This window comes from Protomyctophum parallelum, assembly GCF_964188405.1.
Source record: "Protomyctophum parallelum genome assembly, chromosome: 13".
Lineage (NCBI taxonomy): Eukaryota > Metazoa > Chordata > Actinopteri > Myctophiformes > Myctophidae > Protomyctophum > Protomyctophum parallelum.
Window position 1 is genome coordinate 30,702,872 of NC_139708.1, and position 5,537 is coordinate 30,708,408.

Consider the following 5,537-nt stretch of genomic DNA (forward strand, 5'->3'; position numbering starts at 1 on the left):
TGCTTGTCATGGCTCTCGAAATCCTTCTGAGCTTTTCTAAATAATGTTTAAAAATGTGTTAAATATATAGCAACTTCGGCCCAGGCCGTAGCGTAACGGTCTGGGCACCGGACTGGTAATCCAGTCGCAGTGTGCCGCGGGTTCGACTCCCGGACCCGACACGGCCTTTACTGCATGTCATCCCCCCATCTCTCTCCCGTTTCCTGTCAGCCTACTGTCTGTCCCTTCAAAAATCAATAAAAAGGCGTAAGCCGCAAAAAAATATCTTAAAAAAAAAAAATATATATATAGCAACTTCAAGAGAAGTATAATGTATAACAATGACATGGCTCAAATGATTATTTCCCAGAATACAGTGGCCAAAAGTTGTGTCTCTATCCTATAATTCTAGATCTCAAATCAACCCTGGTTAAGGACCGATTAATTTTTATTTTATTCAGCTTCAGACAGACTGCATTCCTTATTGTATTCAATGAATGATAATCACAAACTGGAGAGATTAACACAGCACTATGTAACTTTTTCTAATGAATACAAAAAACAAATATGGTAGAGTTAAATGCAATATAACTAGGGATGCACTGAAAGGGAAATTCTTGGCCGAAACCGAATACCGGATATAGGAAACAGTTGGACGAAAACTGAATACCGAAAATGATTAATATTATATTCTCCTACCATTGCTGTCATGGCCGTACCTTAAAGCTACCTGATTTATGGCAAAATAAATGGTTATGGCAAAACTTAAATAATAATCACTATTATGGGTCCATAAAACATTTATTCAGCACTTTTGAATGCATTCATTTCATACACTATTCAGTGATATATTTTCTGCCTATTCGGGCCGAAACCGAATAGGCCGAAAATGCATTTTTAGCCATTTTCTGCCGAATATTTTCTGCAGCCGAATATTTGGTGCATCACTAAATATAACTTATACAATTGGGATGGTTGTATTTTGTGTCCCTGCTCTTCTATTGAGACATTTAGCCTAGAATGTGTCAAAGGTCATGTCTCACCTTGACACACAGGATCTGATACGATCTGACATGACCAAGATTCAATTTATCCTGAGCGAGCATGCAGGTTCTATTAGCTCAATAGTAAAGATGTCAGCACTTGCACAGGAAACCAGGTTCAAATCCGGGATAGAAAGAGGAAAGCTACATAGTGCAACTGTAAATGTATATTATTGCTGATTAAAAAAAATGGTAAATTAGTCCAAACTAAACTTTTCGGTAACTATCATGTATGCTTTACAGACAACTGCTGGTACAACAATAAAATAAATTATGTTGCCTATACATGACAATTAAGTGGTCTGTAACTGGTAAATAAACAAGGAAGGTAGCCTATGTCTCATTGTGGGAGTCAGTCTATTAATCACTGATTACTCACAAAATGCATGAAGAAACATGTTGCTGTCTCTTCTAGCCTTAAAGAATTGCCAGACTGTCACCTCAGCAGTATTGTCACGGGGGCTGCATTCTCTGACGCAGGTCAAGCCATTCACAATTGTAGTTGCGTATTTGCCCAAACAACAAACACGTCACCCAGGAAGAAACAAACTCTCTGAATAACAAAAAAAATCTTCAAGCGGAAGATTAATAATTACTTATGAGGTCATGTTTACTCATTAACCATTAACTCAATAAGAAAAAATCAGCACCTAAATAGCATGGATAATTTCAGCACACACAACAGGTGATAAGCCAAATACAGTATGCACTGCAGACTGTGCAGAGTAGACCTTCATTGTGAGTGGCCTCCCACCATGTTATCTCTACGCATAAAGAATAGTAAGTATACCACACATTATAAGCTGACTCATCCTGTGACTCATAGGAATGTTTGAGTTGTTTATGACCATTTGTATGATGACTCTGAGTGTGATCATTGAAATGATATCAGTTTTGTGACGTTTGAGGCACAGCTCAATAAATGCTCCAAATTGTGCCTAGTTTCTATATATGAATTATGGAGATACACTGTCCAATTAATATTTTTTGTTTATTTATGCATTACATTTATAAGTTAAATTAAAGTTCAATTTGTTCATTCAGACAGACAGACAGACAGGCAGGCAGGCAGTCAGGCAGGCTTGGATGTGTGTATTCTTCTAGGCTGCACTGCAACTGTGTAACGCATCATGACATAAATAAACTAAAACCAAACAGAGGGAGGGGTGACATACAGCTTGAGGAACATGTGGGCTGACGGAGTTGAATCACTTACCTTCTGAACACGATGCTCTGACGGTTAGGTCAAGCACAACTCTCCAAGTCAGGCAGACACTCTGCAGAAGAATAACTGAAAATGTATTGTTTGGTTTCTACTAAACTAAAAAGTTAGCAAAATAAAATCCTAGAGAAAATTTCTTAGTTTTAGTCTTCATCAGTTTTCCATATAAAGAAGCTCGATGTACGATAATATCCTCCAATCTGTGCCAGTTTTATCTTTTTTAACCTTTTTTTCTATCTCGCACCTAACAATACCCCATGAAGTATTTTCTCAAAATACAAACTAAACTAAACTAGCAAACCCACTTTAAAAATGTATTAAAACTAAACATACATTGGAAACATGAAGTCAAAACAAAATAAAAATCACACCTGTGTGAACTGAGTGGTGCACTCCACCCCCCCCCCCCCCCCCCCCCCCCCCCACCTCTCTCTCTCTCTCTCTCTCTCTCTCTCTCTCTCTCTCATTAGCAGGCAACAGTGCTGCACTGGCTCTCTCTCTGTTTCTGACAACAGCGCCCCTACTGGTACTAATAGTCATACTCGTGCTGTGGGTGGGTGGGTTAACGTCACGGACATTGCTGTTCCTTGGAGTGGTTGCACCACACAAAAATTATGAAAAGACTGGACACCCTGCCCTGAGCCGTCTGCTTGACTTCTCCAGGTCAAGCATAATGGCTTAGGGCAGGTGCACCCCTGCCGGGCAGGGTGTATGTAGGAGCTGACCAGTGTAGTAAACAGTATTGTGACCAATATAAACCTAATCCATTTTGCCCACGCGCGGGATTTCATTAGATGAAAACAATGGCACTTGTGACTCAGACACATTGTCAATTCAATTCAAAATGGTAGCAAAACAATCAGCGACAGGCAGTAGCCCCCGGACAGTTTCTCCTTGGGATGCATTAACCACTTAAACCCTCTATTCGTAGTAAAACAGACCAGAGTTGCAACTGTTTTCACTCCACACCACACCATATTGACAAAAATAGAAGATCTAGAGCTTTGTAGATCTGCTATTTTTGCAGAATAGGGATGCTCTGGTTCGTACTGGAGCTGCAGTGTCACAGTCACAGACTTTTGTCATTTATTGTACAGTCTAGGTCTTGTATTCCTATGTTTTGTTCCCTGGTCTAGTTTTCATGGTTCTATGTTTGTTTGCTCCAGCTGTGTCTCATTTTGTAATCAACCCTCATGTGTATAGGCCTATCAGTCTTGTTCCCCAGTCAGTGTTTGTTGAGTCATTGTATCCTGTCACCTGTTTCAGTCTGTTTTAGGTTATTTCATGTTCACCTGTCTGAATTAAAACACCATTTAATGGTTTCCAACACTACATGCCCGCCTGGCTGTCCTGCGTTTGGGTTCTTACCTCACCTACACGTGACAGAATGACTCAACCAAATGGACCCAGCGGACAGCACCCACCTACCATACAGGCTTCCATTCACCCGGTGAGCTGTATGGTTCTGTTACTGCAGTACGAGCCCTATGAGTGGCAAATGGATTGTTGGTGCTACAGCTGGCTGGTCGACTGTTGGGGGAAATTGTTTGATACACCGGCTGGTCAACTGTTACTTGGGAGGGGATACTACTGAAGCACATGCTAGTTTGATTGTGATGTCCTGGTTGTGCAAGTTTCCAGTGTCACTCCTAGAAGTCCTGGTCGTGATGGCTCCAATATCTCCGCTCAAAGTCCTGGTCATGCAAGTATTGACTGTCCTATGCCACTTCAGTCCCTTTGTCAATCCCTGTTCCTGTCCGGCAGTGGAAGAAATCTCCGGGGGGTTTCAGCCCCTTTCCCTGCTCTTTGGACCCACTTCTATGCCCTGTTCCTGTCCAGCAGTGGAAGAAAGCTCCGGGGGGTTTCAGCCCCTTTCCCTGGACCTACTCTCTATGCCCCATCCTTGTCCCAGCACTGCAGTGGAAGAACGCTCTGGGGGGTTTTAGCCCCTTTCCCTGCCTGCCCTCCTGTCTACCTGTGCTCTCAAGCCTGCCCCGTCCACTATCCCAAAGTCCCTCTTCTTCATGGACATTGTGGGACGTCAAGAGCCGTCCCTTGAGGGGGAAGTACTGTCACAGTCACAGACTTTTGTCATTTATTGTACAGTCTAGGTCTTGTATTCCTATGTTTTGTTCCCTGGTCTAGTTTTCATGGTTCTATGTTTGTTTGCTCCAGCTGTGTCTCATTTTGTAATCAACCCTCATGTGTATATCAGTCTTGTTCCCCAGTCAGTGTTTGTTGAGTCATTGTATCCTGTCACCTGTTTCAGTCTGTTTTAGGTTATTTCATGTTCACCTGTCTGAATTAAAACACCATTTAATGGTTTCCAACACTACATACCTGGCTGTCCTGCGTTTGGGTTCTTACCTCACCTACACGTGACATGCAGTGGCTCAGGGGTAGAGTGGCCGGTAAAGCAGCAGGATGTTCGATCCCGGGCTCCCCCAGAGTTAGTATCGAAATGTACTTGAGCAAGACTCTAAACCCCAGGTGGTGCCTTGCATGGTTTCCTGAAACAATCAAGCCAATTAGGGAAAATGTGCAAATCAATGAAATTACATTGATTAGTTTGATTGCACCGGCGCTACATGTGGTAAAATATTGTTCATGGCAGAAAAACATGTCTCTTCAAAGCACAAGTATTCGTGACTTGTCCAGTTGAAAAGGTGAAGATGTGTGGTAGTGCAGATTACATAATTCAACCCAAAGCCCTAACAGGCTGAGGCTCCCAGGGGCAGTGGGTGCTGGATCGAAGAGCATCAGCCAATTGTTTTGAAAATACTTCTTTGTACTGTAAAGAAAATGAATAAACATATGTTTAAAAAAAAGGGAAAAAAAGTGGTGCGTGCGTGCGTGCGATGTGTGCGTGTGTGCGTGCATCTAAATTAAGAACTGCTGTACTACAGATTTTGTGTATTGTGTGATGAGATTTGTGTGTATTATAGACATTTGTCAGCTTATCTGCATTGGTTGCAGTGGTATGGTATAACAACATTATATGCTTTTTATACTATGACGTTGCTTGCCAGAAATAGCCTATCCACAAGATCACAAAGTGATCCATCATCATCGACAAAGTACAAATCAGTGTTCAGTCTCTGAGCATCCAGAATGAGACACTTCTAAAATCAGATTTGAATCACATTTAAAACCATCTCAAAATGTTGTTCAAATCTGATTAACAAAGATAAAAATGTTTTTTAATGTGTTTTAAGTTGCTCTTCAGACTTGATAAAAAAAGTATAATAAACCATGCTGTTTGTATGGTTCAAGGAAATGTAAATGATTTTTAC